We start from the raw sequence: 14,087 nt of genomic DNA, 5'->3' as shown, positions 1-14,087 counted from the left end.
TGTTGTTGGAATTGTTTTTGTTTGTTCATGTTTGTTTCTGAGTGTCGGCTATCTACTTTTTATGCTTTCCGTGTTTCTTCGCCCTCTATGGACGCTTTACGTTGACTTTCCATGTGCTCTCTGTGCTGTGTGTGCGAAGGTCTGTGAACGCTTCGAACATTGACGACCGTCGTATTGTGTGTGGTGTGTAGTGTGCGCGCTGTGGTGCGGTGTTCTGTGTTGCGATCGTCGAACGCGTCTGGTGTCGCTCTCCTGAAGTTGAGTTCTTTCCCTTGGAAAAAACTTCCGAAGAGGGGGCCTTCTGTAAGGAGATAGCGCCACCCAGCGGCGTTCGTGTGGAGAAGACAAAGCACGAGGAGCGCGTGCGGAGGGGAACGCGGGGCAGGTCGAAGAGGATTACGTGGCAGAGAAGAGAAGAGCGCGGTGGGCGACGGACGTGGACGAGTTCTGCTGGCTCCCCGAGTTCCGGGCTTGGGCCTTAGCCGCAGACGTCCGGGCCACCAGACCTGGACATCCATCGTCGAGAGCCTCAACCACCAGGCCCAGGCGCCACTCTTCTCCGTCCATCCGTCAGCTGCTCCACACAGGCCGCCTCTGGCGCCTACGTGACCGTTTTCCGGGATACCAGACCTGGGAACCGTGCCGGGAGCCCACGAACGCTGCCGCTGCGGTAGCCTTGCATCGGCGTTTGGAACGCCAAGAGACTCCTTGACTACCCGACACGCAGCCAGTCCTCGCCGCTCGTTGCTCGAATAAGACAAGTAGTGTGAACTTTCCTCTTTGACTCTTTTTCCTGCATTTATCATAAGCACTTTGTTCTGTTCCCCCGTGTGTTTTTCCCGTGTATTGTTGCGTTGTTCTCTTGTTCCTTTCCTTTCTTCTCGCTCATATTGTAATTGGTTTCCTTTCCGTTAAAAGCCGCCTCGTTTATTGTTTATACTTTTGTGTTTATTTAAAAATAAGACCTGCAATCTTCACACAGATCCTCACACCCACAAAAATGTGGTATAAAACAGTTCTGCCGACAAAATGTAACTTCTGTACGAAATTTGAGCCCGAACAATGCGCTGCGGTGCGCGTATTCTACGGCGCGCGTATATTTGCACAACACGTTGTATTAAAGTAAAGAGCCTCAGCTGTACTGCACACACTTTCTTCAGCCGCATGCAACAACAAATTTCTCAGATACTTACTTAGCGACCGCTATGTGAGTTGGCTATTCGGGGCGACGATGAAGCCATTCGTTTCGGCGCACCCAGGATACACAGCAACTCTTCGCACATTGGAAAGGGAGAGGCATTAAGTGCATGCGCGTCTGTGGCTTCAAACGAGAGTTCAATACTGCTTACACCTGCACACGGCGACGATAATCTGGTCTTTTGTATCCCTTCAGGTTCACGTGATGATACAGCGAACGAACGAGGGGCCGTCGGCGTCGAGAAAACTGATGCGTCGCACACAAAGCGCCACATCGGCACGGAGAAACAGCACTCGCCAATATTTGCATGCTGCGTGTACAATGAAAGACCAGTCCTTGCTTCTGCAAGTATTGCCGTCTTGAGTAAGACGTCCAAAGCTCCAAAGGCGTCCAAAGGTCAATGATGACCAGTCTCTTATGTCACGGCATGCGCGCACAAAGGAGCGGACGGTAAGCTGGCTGCTGCGGAGAGGACGACGCGTCGCACACCGCCTTATTAGCTCGACTGAGCTAGACTGGCTAAGCCTCTCGCGAACAGCTGTCGCAGACGAAGCAACACCAAGCATTTCGCGAACACGCTGGAGACTTCTGAACGACAGCCTCTGCAGCACATTGCTGCGCAAGGCGGCGATGATCAGGTGTCTTGTATCGTGACAAACGTGCGGGAAGCAACAAAAGCAGAGGCAGGAAGCGAGCCAGAAGCGACAAGGGAGCCGGCATCGTCACCTGCAAGTGCGGCGAACCGGCACCTGCCACTAGGCGGCGGGCAGACTCTAAGGAGTGTTTAAAGGGCCTGAAGGAACATTCAAGCCGATGTGCTCCTGTTTAGAAAAGTAGTAAAACCATATGAATGTTTTATTTATCTCGCTGATTCCCTGACGGCAGTAAAAAATGGGGATTCCCTCATTTCCACGACTTACAGGCGGTCGCATTGTTTTAGATAAGTTCAGTTTAAAAGCGGGCAGCAGCAGTTTATACCCTTATTCGGACTAATTTATGTTTACAGTGTAGCGAAACTAGTCGAGGCGATTGTGCATAACACAGCGCAACGGACTAACGTTAATGCTTTCACTAACTCGCCGCAAATGGTAGTAGTGAGTTGATGTACACGGTTTTTTATATTACCTAATGTCAAGAAAAGAATATCGATGAAACCGTAGTAGAGGTATGGATGTTAATCATCGTGGAGTTTAACGAGCTTTCTGGTATTTAAATTTGACAATGATGAGTTTTAACTTCGCTTCAGGTGTTCAAATTTAGCGCTCACGGATGACACTTGTTTAGGTAGCGATAATGGGTTAAGGTCCATATAAGCGGTTTTGGTAATTCTTTACATTCATAGATCCCCGGGACTCTTCCTGCCAATCCTGTTGCAGTGGTGCAGCGATAGGTCCTGTAATGAATGCGACTTGGGTTGCTTGGGTTTTGTTGCGATCCAGGTTGTTGCCGCGGTGGCTCAGTGGCTATGGTGCTCGGCTGCTGCCCCGAAAGACGCGGGTTCGATCCCGGCCGTGGCGGTTGAATTTCTTTGGAGGAGAAATTCGAGGCCCGTGTACTGTGCGATGTCAGTGCACGTTCAAGAACCCCAGGTGGTCGAAATTTCCGGAGCCCTCCACTGCGGCGTCTCTCATAGCCTTAGTCCTTTGGGACGTTAAACCCCATAAACCAAACCAAACCAAACCAAAACAGGTTGTTCTTCACGACCAGCTTCTCACGATTAATTGAGCTACCACCTGACGCGGTGGGCAAGTGTGCAGCCTGCCACAAAAACCGGCTTCAGACAAACAGACAAACGCACAACGGGTAAATGCGGGTAGTGGCTACTATAAGTGCTCGCGCACTGAAAATGCAATCTACAAGCGGAAGGCTCGGTGGAACTGCCGCGAAAACCACTTTGACAAAGGGCTCGGTATTCCATGGAGGCAGTATTCTTGTTCGCCTATACCTTCTTTCCGCTCTTTCATCTTGTTATTTGCCTAAGTTGGCATGTATAACACGGATAGCATATCACCCTGCCTGCAGAGCCACTCAAGCGGTGTGCGCTATTGGCGCCATGGGTGCAGTGTGCACTCTTAAAGCGATGGTTTGCTTTTAATGCTATCCAGATGTGCTTATATTAGGACTGTCCTCGAAATGAATAGCGCTTTGTGATAGGAAAAGTGGGTTTTAGGGTTTTAGGGAATGTATCGGAGCATCAGGCAATTGCTGCTGCACAATTAAATTACGATGAAAACGGCAGTCTGAAATACCTCATGCATTATAAAGAGGCATGCAGATGGTAAGGACATGACGGGGGTATGCAACCATATACCGTCCCATATTAAGCACCTGCAACTACCCCCGTCATGTCCCCCGTCATGTCGCCTTAACTACACGGCCGGTGCATCACGCAGAGGCCCTGCTAAGGTTTCGCGAGGTATCTTATCGCTGCGACTGTGACGGCATTGCCGTAGCGGTCGTAACAAACGCCCATGTAATGACACATCGCTTGAAAAAAAGTACGCTCTAGATAGGGCGTACAAGCTTTTTTTTTCGTTCCAAGGAAGCTTGGCCATATCTTCGCGTGGGCTCATAGGAGAGCTGTGTGGCACGCCTAATAGCGGGATGTAGTATCCGGCACCAGTTTAAATAGTTAACATGATCCATAGAAGTAGTCTACAGCATTCCGCTCTCGTGCGAAGAACATACATAGGCAAGACGGGTAGGTGCCTCAATTTGCGTTTACGGGAGCATTTCTGTTTCCTCTCAAGTCGGCCTTTCAGGGACCTAGCTGATCATTGCAGTTCATGCGAAGGGCGTTGGCCATTTGTAGATAGGACTGTCGTGCTATTCAATCGCCGAAATAAGGCAGCCTGAGAGCTCGGAAAAGCGTTTCAGATAACAAAAGCAGGAGATTCGTGCGTTACCAGCGGAACCTTGAACATGAATGAGAAGGAATTCAGTTTTATTGATAGCTTTTGTTAAATCTTGATTGACCATTGGCACATGTTTTGTAACTCTCTACTTGCAGAACAGTAGAATTTAAAAAAAGAATCGGAGACATCATGCGAAATGGCTACGGGTCACTTTCCTGCAAGGTTCTTCTTTTGGGTGTGCGCCTCGACCCTTCCGTACCAACGTAAATACAGCTGCGACAAGAATCCTCAATTCCTAATATTAGCGGCAGCAGTGAGGTGCTAATGAGGGTGCCAGGAAAAGAAGATATTAAAGATGTTTTTATCAGTCGGGCTTTTATCACCCGGGCTGTGCGTGACGTATCAGCCCCCGAAAGAAACGTACCGAAGTTTGGGCCAGTTGGTATTGATCCATCTTGAAAACGTAGCAGCACGAAAAAACGAGGACAAAATAGACACAGGTACGACAGCACATGTCCTGTCGTACCTGTGTCTATTTTGTCCTCGTTTTTTCGTGCTGCTACGTTTTCAAGAAAGAAACGTCAGGGATCAGCTCATAACATGTGATTAACTAAGTGCGCCGCTATGCTTACCGGCAAAATGTAAAAAAATTCTGGGGACACTGTTGACCTAAAGTGCGGTGAGGCGGAAGCCTTTAGTGCGGTGTTGCTGCTTGTGTCACTGATGTGTGGTTAAGATGTTAATCAAGTACACAATTGTATGTGAATCTTAAATGCTGGAGACACTGGAGGGGGTTTGGGAGGCATCAGTCTGATTCGACGCCTTTCTGCAAACACTCCCCAGCGTCCCAGAGAAGGAGGACTGCATATGCGTTGGCAGGAAGTAGCGCAGTCATTGGCACGCTCGGCTGCGGAACGGAAGGATGGTGGTTCGAATCCCATCTTGCGGAAAGATTTTTTTTTTGGTCTGACTAGAGAAACGTAGTAAAATGGCAGTTTGGGCGAGTTGGTTAAGCATCTTGTAATAAAAACAGCGCAAGGACACAGGACGAGAACGGAGAGTAGACACACACGGCGCCGTGTGTGTCTACTCTCCGTTCTCGTCCTGTGTCCTTGCGCTGTTTTTATTACTAGAGAAACGTGACACCTCTGCTGACACCCTTCTGTCGACAACGATGTGGCATTAAAGAATTTCGGCTTAAAAAGTGTTTGACCGTTTCTGCATGTTGCGCAACCCTTGCACGTGCAGAACAGCGATGTTTAAGAAGTTTTTTTTCCGAAAATAAAAACCTCAGTTGATAGTCCAGCACCTTGTTCCGTATCCTCTCCTTTCTTGCCTGTCGTCGTTGCGCGCTGCTCTAAGGAATGAATAGGAGCACCGTTTTTAGAAGCTATAATCAGAGGGTGGGATTAGGTTTGCTTGGTTTGGTTTATGGGGTTTAGCGTCCCAAAGCGACTAAGGCTATGAGAGACGCCGTAGTGGAGGGCTCCAGAAATTTCGACCACCTGGAGTTCTTTAACGTGCACTCATATCGCACAGTACACGGGCCTCTAGAATTTCTCCTCCAAAGAAATTCAACCGCCGCGGCCGGGATCGAACCCGCGTCTTTCGGGTCAGCAGCCGAGCGCCATAACCACTGAGCCACCGCGGCGGCTGGAGGGATTAGGAAGAACTCGGGTAACAGTTTATTGAAAACACCGTAGTGGTGTCCACTTTGCGCCAGGCATTGCCCTACTAAGTATCAGAGCAGATTTGTAGGGTTTTAACGTATTTAAGCCGAGTAGAGGTGCGAAAACATGTGTTTAGCTTGGTTGGCTCCTGGTTTTGCTTTGCTGAGTCGTCAGAACTTATGGCGGCAATATGAGACTCAGATTAAGCTCTGATCGAGGCTAAGCCAATCTCAGCTGCTCGCGCCGCAGACAGCACTTGATGAAGTCGGCGATGTGCAGTGCACAGCGCGAGAGTGTGTTGCATTGAACACGAGGAGTGATCGGCTGCGGCGAAAGCCTAATCCTTTCGCGCACTGGACAGCGAAGTTAATCTGTTTGCACTGCTGCGGGTTCGAAACGCGGTCGCGGCATTCTGTATATCATTAATTTACTAATTCCTTCAGGCTTCAGCGATGAAACTGCTTTTGCAGCTTTGGTCGTGCACTAAACGAAGCAGAACAAAATGGACTAAAGTACTAAACGAGTGAGTGGGAACCCAGGAAAAGGCAAATTATTTACGATAGGTAGAGAACCGGGAGTGATAAGAGAAGACATCGGTACATGCCAAGCAGCCAACATCAATTCTATGTGATTCTTACTGCTGGGGTCCGAGAGCCCACAGAATAGGAATAGGGAAGACCCCAGTTTGCACGTAAAGTGCTTAGGTAAGTAAATATTGCGTGTTTTCAGCTATGGTGATAGGACTTCAAGGATATAGAAAAACTCGCAATTAAATTGTGGACAACGCTAAAGGAAATTAAGAGAGGTTTGATAAGGGAATCGTCCAACAACAAGAAGGCAAGCAAACTGACTGAAAAAAGAAAAGCGAGGCAGTAAATATACTTTCAGGGATATTACCCCTGAACGCCAGGCAGTAATATACTTTAAAGGCTATTTAAAAGGAAAAGCTAATAACCGAATATTACGTACCGTGGCTGGATGCAGCCAAACAGAAGGCAAGCGAACAAGCTGCGACACAGAATTCGGTAGTGTGCGTGAATAAAGTGGCTGACCGCTGCGGTGGCTCAGTGGCTATGGTGCTCGGCTGCTGTCCCGAAAGACGCGGGTTCGATCCCGGCCGCGGCGGTTGAATTTCTTTGGAGGAGAAATTCGAGGCCCGTGTACTGTGCGATGTCAGTGCACGTTAAAGAACCCCAGGTGGTCGAAATTTCCGGAGCTCTCCACTACGGCGTCTCTCATAGCCTTAGTCGCTTTGGGACGTTAAACCTCATAAACCAACCATAAACCAACCTAAAGTGCCTGAGACCAGATCCTGACTGGGTTTTGGTTAGACAATTGCGAGAAGCACTTTGAAGCAACAGCTGAAAAAAAACCACCGCTGCGCCAGCTGTGCACATGCACGTTGTGACGTCAAGCAAACAGCTGGTGTGCGTGCCGCATGCCTACATTACGTTAGCATTTCGCACCTTCAGCGTGGCGGCGCCGTGGGTGGTCACGTGGTTGGTCACATGGTGCGTAGCAGCTGCCGGCGGCACGGGGCGCCGGCGAAATCAAGTGGGGGATGGAGAGGCCTGTTTAAAATGGATTTGCTGGGATATTATTATTTTTATGAGTGTTGTTTTTCTTTTAACGCTACTCAAGAGAAATGGCAACTCAGTAACCATGGCCCACCTCGACGCGCTGATTAAAGGGGTAGAGACAAACCTCGGAACTGAAAGAAACAATGGTATTTGATTCATGGGCGTAAGAAGATGCCTGAAAGCACGGCTTGTTCTCAGGCGTTTAGTAGATCATAATTTAATTAGAACTTCAATAACATGCGAATTTGTATGCCTCGGATGACAGTTAAAATTTATACAAAATTACATCTTACCGGTAATCCCAAAGGGCAGAAACATTGAGACTAAAGAAAAGGGTTCTGCTTAACTTAAGGGCAACGCAGCGAACTATGCAGAGAAAAATGATAGGTGTAACCTTCAAAAACCGGAAGCGGGAAGAGTGGGTACGGGGAACAAAACTTGGTTAATCACCTTCTAGTCGTAATGAAAAGGCAGAATTGTGCTTCGACAGGGCATGTATTGCGAAGACAAGACAACCGCCTAACCTTAAAGCTAGCAGAGTAGATTCCAAGAGAAGGCAAGCCTAGCAGGGGCGGCAGAAATTTAGGTGGACGGGTGAGGTCTAGGAGTTTGGGGTCATAGGGTGACCGCAGTTGGTAAAGGAGATAGGATTAAAGGGAGAGACATGGGACTTTTTACCAATGTTGAAACCATAGATACTTCGAAAAACAAAGTTGCGGGCGTTCATCGGGTGCTGACGTGTAGGCATGTCCGGTTTTTGTGACCTGTCCCCGGCGGCGCTCGTTCATAAACTGTCGTTGGCATGTCTTTTGCACTAAGGTCAGAAACTCCATTTTGCGCTACAGCATGCGCCCTAGTGCTGTCTATACAGGAAACGAAACCATCTTGGAAATAACGCATTTCCTCGAATAAAACAGCCCCTCTTTTTGGCCTCGCGGGACTGATAAGTGGTGGCGGATGTAACTATATTATAGGAATAAATTTCGTTCGGGCTTAAATTACGCCCTTTACCCCCTCGACTGGCCTGCGAAGGTTTAAAGTAGAGGAGAAATTTTGGCTCTCCAAGTTCCCGTTATCACATTACTACGCCGTTGGTGTCTAGTTTGGAAAATCAGCCAAAAGTAGTTTGCTTCATTTTGAAGCTGGTCTCTCTTCTTCCCGCACATATTTCGTACAGAGGCGAACCTGCTGTGTAACAGGAGTAATGGCTCCCCTACAATTGGCACGGCATTAGGAGGTGTTTTTATTCAGTTTGAAAAACTAGATTATTGTTGCAGGCTTTTGGAAAAGAATATATTCCTACTAACGTTACATGAAAACTATTGACGGTGACTGCTTATATGTCATAGCTGGCGCAGCGTGATCCATGTGGCTGTTGAGGAGCCATTCTACAGGGTGTCCTAGTTAATTTGGAACAAGATTTAAAAAAAAACTAAGCGTTCTTCCGAACTGAAATTGTGTGGATGTTGTTAGGGTTTACCTAAAGTTACAGTAGCATTTTTTTGCTCGAACTACTTGAATAATTAGTCGAGATAAATTACTTCACTTTCTTAAACATAGATTGAAACATTCAGGCGTCAATAGGAAAATTGTGGAGCTCCAGAAATATTGTACAACCCGGGCACTTCCAACGAGATAGACTTAGCGGGGTCGTTTTCTTTCAGGGAAAACGAAAGCCCACGGAATTTAACAATCTCGTTGGAAGTGTCTGGGTTGGACAGTATTTGTGGAGCTCCATGACTTTTCCATTGGCGCCTGAACGTTTCACGCTATATTTAAAAAGTTAAGTAATTATTATTCAAGTAGGTCGAGCAAAAAGATGGTACAGTAACTTTAGATAAACCCTAACAACATGCACGCAATTTGAGTTCGCAAGAACCCTTAAGTTTTTTTTAATCTTGGTCCAAGTTAGCTGGGACACCCTCTATAAATAGATAAAAGTTTAGGTGTCTCTGCGCTAGCGAAGTGCCTCTGGCGTCTTTGCAGTAGCACGCATGTTTCAGAACTTCTGCCTTTATCTCATTTGAAGCCAGAATCTTGCCAAACATAATAATATTGGAAATGTATTTCAGAACAACCTTTATTGGTAAAAATCTCCCGTGTTCTGAAACTGTATTGTCAAAGTGTACACGCAGAAGGGCGCAGGCTAGAGACATTAACGTAGGACAAACATCGTTCCAGCCAGAAGGCCGCGCACGAATAGCTATCAAAAAGGGGATATTGAGAAAATGGTGCCTCAACTAACAGCTCCAAATTTAGGTACTGCGCGCGCTCTTTCAAGTAGAAGATGAAAACATTGCTTATGGGCTGATTTTTCTTATTTTTCGAGTTACAAGTGCATTAATTTTAGGCATTGAAAGTTTCTTTTGCACCATACTTCTTTTGAACTCTTCACTACTTCGGAGTAAATCTGCGTCTTCCGTAGTATTAAAATAATGAAACCACTGTTGAGCGTGCCAGCTGACTAACCTTTGCGAAAGGTCTCCACATGTCAATGCTTATGCCATGAAAACATCACCCTGGCTACGCCCACTGCAGGGCGAAATTCTCTTCCTTATCTCTCGAATGAACTCTGTCCTGTGCAAGCCACGGCCAGCTCATCCGCGCAAACTTCTTAATCTCATCCGGCCAGCTAATCATCAGCCGACACCTACACCACTTTCCTTCTCTCGGAATCTATCCCTGTACACTTCATTACCATAAGTGCTCCAGCCTTCGAATTACATGCCCTGCACAAGCCAGTTTCTTCTTGACTTTCGGTAGCATGTCATTAGAACGCATTTTCTCTGTCCGGTTATTAAGGCGAAAGCCTTTAACGCCTCACCGTTGTCGGCAGAAGCTGGTCGACAGAAGCTTGTCGATAGAAGGTTGTCAGCAGAGGTGTCACGCTTTTCGGTTGGTCGAAATGATTATGACGTCAGATTGCGCGGATTCGCACTAATGAGGTCACCCACGGATGCCTGACGCCCCCTTTTGGAGCAGACGACAACTAAAAAATTGTTGTCGTGCGCTCCCACAGGGGGCGTAAGGCATCCGTGGGTTACCACATTACATACATCATTACTGCTAACAGAGCCAAGGATACAACCGAACTCATCGAAGCAGAGAGAGTCGTGCTAAAGAAGCAGTCAAAGTCGGCAGTCAGAGTGTGTAGTTGTAAAGTGTGGTCAAAGTGTGTAGTAAAATAAAGCACTAGTACAGCACAAACAAGGAAGGCTTTTGTCTTGCAGCACTTTAGAGAGCCAAAGTGTCCCCTTAATTTTCTTCACTCTTTCTCTCTCTTAACGTTGCACCTGTTATTTCCCTTTCCGTAGTTCGTTGCATTGTTCTCGGTATATATCGAACTTTTTACTTCAGCCTGTACATTTTTGCACCATTGCCGGATAGAGGTAAGGCAGCGAAGTTAAACATTTTCTTTCTCGGGGATACGAGTAAACGGCAAATGAGTACTTGAGAGCATCCACCGGGTGCGCGCTTCACCGCAATCTCACTGTTCTTGTTATTTCATTCTCATGGCTCGGATCTAGAGTCACTACCTGCCCTGGGAAGGTAAATTATTTTACCAATAGTAAACTGCTGTTCCCTTTCGCCAGTGCAGAACATAACATTAGTTTTCTGCATATTATTGTTTACACCCAGCACTCTGCTTTCCGTGTTTAAGTAATGACTTAGATTACGCTTTTCAATTTATCCTCTCATTAGCAAGACAATTTTGTGAGCCAACAGCAGATTTATACTCTTCCCAATATGTGCCTCTGAATACCTCCTGGAATGAGGCGGGGAATAGCACAGGGGAGTTCATGTTCCCCTCCTTGGCATCCTTTATATATTTGAATTTTATGGCTGTGTTTATGAAGGTTTGGTTTGGTTTATTGGGGTTTAACGTCCCAAATCGACTCAGGCTGCGAGGGACGCCATAGTGAAAGGCTGCGGAAATTTCGACACCTGGAGTTCAGCGTGCACTGGCACCGCACGGTACACGAGCCTCTTGAATTTCGCATCCATCGAAATTCGGCCTCCTCAGACGGGATCGAACCCGCGTCTTTCGGGACAATAGCCGAGTACCGTAACCACTGAGCCACTGCGACGGGAGTGTTTATGAAAGATTACGATTACTGTATCGCGTAATAGATAGCTTCCGGTATTTTTTCATACATCTCTTCATACTCCCTGGTTCCACAATACCTGCATAACTACTCAGGCTTCGAGTTTGTGAAACGCTTTGCCGTAATCAATGAAAGCTATGTATGGACGGGATGGTTGTTTTCTGCGCTCTTCTGTATCACCTGATTCATTGCGTGAATATGGTGTATTGTCGAGTGGCCTTTAGGAAAGCGTTCTTGGTGATTTGTTTCATGGATGTCTAAAGTTTTCCTAACTCTCTTGGCGATCACCTTAGTGAATCCATTGTAAGCAACAAGCTGTCAGCTGATCAATGTGTAATTATTCTAGTCATTGATGTCTCATTTCTTTTCAGTTTCGACGATGTTAGCCTTCATCCAAGATTGCGTTATGCTCTTGGTCATAAGGCATTGCGTATGCAGGGTGGCTAGTTTTCTTAGCATAATCTCCCCACCTTTGTTCAGCAGATCTGCTGGTAGCTGATTGTCGCCAGCCTATATCCACCTTTACATTGCTCCTAAGGCTTTCTTTACTTCCTCTTTTCTCACTGGCTGAACGCCCAATTGGTGTGCTCTACCGACTCTGTCATTAACGTCCTGACCACACTGGCTATTCTATAGATGTATGTAGAACTCTTCGGCTTTTTAGCTATCTGAGCCATATTATTAATGCTATTGCTGTCTTTTACGGTTACCGCATACGTGCGATATTTGCCTATACCTAGCGTCTTAACCACTATTAGTCTAGCTGTGTTCTTCCGAGCAAGCTCGATTCTGAACAAATAGTTCTTATATCGATTGCCTTACACTAATTCATCAGCTTTATAGCTCTGCCAGTTATATTTCATCTGTGAAGCTAGAGGCTTTTATGCTCAGGCATTTCTTGTTGAGATCGTTCGTCTCCTCAGAGAGCTTGCCAGGAACCTGTCTAATCATAGTACTGCCTACTTCTACTGCGCGCTCCGTAATGATAGCTGTGAAATTACCGTTGATTACTTCAACATTAAAGGTCATGTCTTTGTTTAAATCCGAATATCTGTCCTGTTGAATATCTATCAGTTGGGGATAAGAGTGATAGAGAATACTAAAATTAATTTGCGATTCTCTGATGACATTTCCTTGCATAGTCACTCAGGTGATGAGCTGGAAACCATGATGAATGAGTTAGAAAGGCGGAGCAAAACCCTAGGTCTTAAAATTGACATTCAGGAAACCAAAGTAATGATCAGCGGAGTCGCAAGGTAACAGCAGTTCACAATAGGTAAAGGTGCTGAAAGTGTTAAGAGAACACGTCCAGTTAGGGCAGGCAGTGGGCACTGATCCCGATCACAAGATCGAAATAAGTAGAAGAATAAGAATAGGGTGGAGCGCATATGCTAGGTTCTCTCACAATATGAACTGTGACGGCATTGCCGTAGTTAAAACAAACGTCCATGGAATGACACATCGCTTGGAAAAAAGTACGATCCAAATAGGGCGTACAAGTTTTGTTTTACGTTCCAAGAAAGCTTGGCCAGATCTGCGAGAGTGCTCACAGAACAGCTGTGTCACACGCCCAATAGCGGGATGTAGTATTCGGCACAAGTTTAAATATGTAACACGATCCATAGAAGTAGTCTACAGCATTCCGCTGTCGTGCGGAAGAACATACATAGGCAAGGCGGGTAGGCGCCTCAATAAGCGATTACAAGAGCATTTCCGTTCCCTCTCAAGTCGGCCTTTCTGGAACCTAGCTGATCATTGCAGTTCATGCGAAGCGTGTTCGCCATTTGTAGATAGGACCGTCGTGCTATTCAGGCGCCGAGATAAGACAACCCGAGAGCTCGGAAAAGCGTTTCAGATACGAAAAGCATGAGATTCGTGCGTTAGCAGCACAACCTTTACCATGCATGAGAAGGGATTCACTTTTATTGATAGCTTTTGTTAAGACACCTCAACCAAATTAATTGTTAGTACATCGACAGGACAAGAGGACAGCGCGAAGCTTTGTGCGCAGCCATAAACTAAAGAGCAACAGGAGGAGCCATAGTGGCTCTCGACCTGCAGAACAGTAGCATTTAAAAAAGAATCGGAGACATCAAGCGAAATGGCTACAGGGTCACTTTCCTGCAAGGTTCTTCTTTTGGGTGTCCGCCTCGACCCTTCCGTACCAGCGTAAATACACCTGCGGCAACAGTGCTCAATTCCTAATGTTAACGGCAGCAGTGAGGCTATAATGAGGGTGCCAGGAAAAGAAGATATTCAAGGTGTTTTTATCAATCGGGCTTTGATCACCCGGGCTGTGCGTGGCGTATCGGCCCCCGAAAGAAACGTCAGGGATCAGCTCATAGCGTGTGATTAACTAAGTGCGCCGCTATGCTTACCGGCAAAATGTAAAAAAATTCAGGGGGACACTTTGTTGATATAAAGTGCGGTGAGATGAAAGCCTTTAGTGCGGTGTTGCTGCTTGTGTCACTGATGTGTGGTTAAGGCGTTAATCAAGTACACAGTTGTTTGTGAATCTTAAATACTAGAGGCACTGGAGGGGGTTTGGGAGGCATCAGTATGATTCGACGCCTTTCTGCAAACGCTCACCAGCGTCCCAGAGAAGGAGGACTGCATATGCGTTGGCAGGAAGTAGCGCAGCCATTGGCACTCTCGGCTGCGGAACCGAAGGATGGTGG

The 14,087-nt window shown here is 46.8% G+C and overlaps 1 protein-coding gene across 2 annotated transcripts in view; it reads right to left on the bottom strand.

The window, feature by feature from the left end:
- The window catches only part of LOC149333850 ((3R)-3-hydroxyacyl-CoA dehydrogenase-like), a 60,678-nt gene that overhangs the window by 44,950 nt on the left and 1,641 nt on the right, over positions 1 to 14,087 (bottom strand). The window contains exon 1 of one of the 2 annotated variants that reach the window (XM_089558818.1): positions 6,693 to 6,761. The exons of the other annotated variant lie outside the window; for it this stretch is intronic. The gene's annotated coding sequence lies outside the window, so the exon portion shown is untranslated. Of the gene's footprint in view, positions 1 to 6,692; positions 6,762 to 14,087 lie in introns of those variants that run through there. 2 annotated transcript variants of the gene reach the window in all.

The sequence above is a fragment of the Amblyomma mixtum genome, chromosome 8 (assembly GCF_055824585.1).
Source record: "Amblyomma mixtum isolate Tamu chromosome 8, ASM5582458v1, whole genome shotgun sequence".
Classification (NCBI taxonomy): Eukaryota; Metazoa; Arthropoda; class Arachnida; order Ixodida; family Ixodidae; genus Amblyomma; species Amblyomma mixtum.
This window is presented reverse-complemented; position numbering and strand designations above follow the sequence as displayed.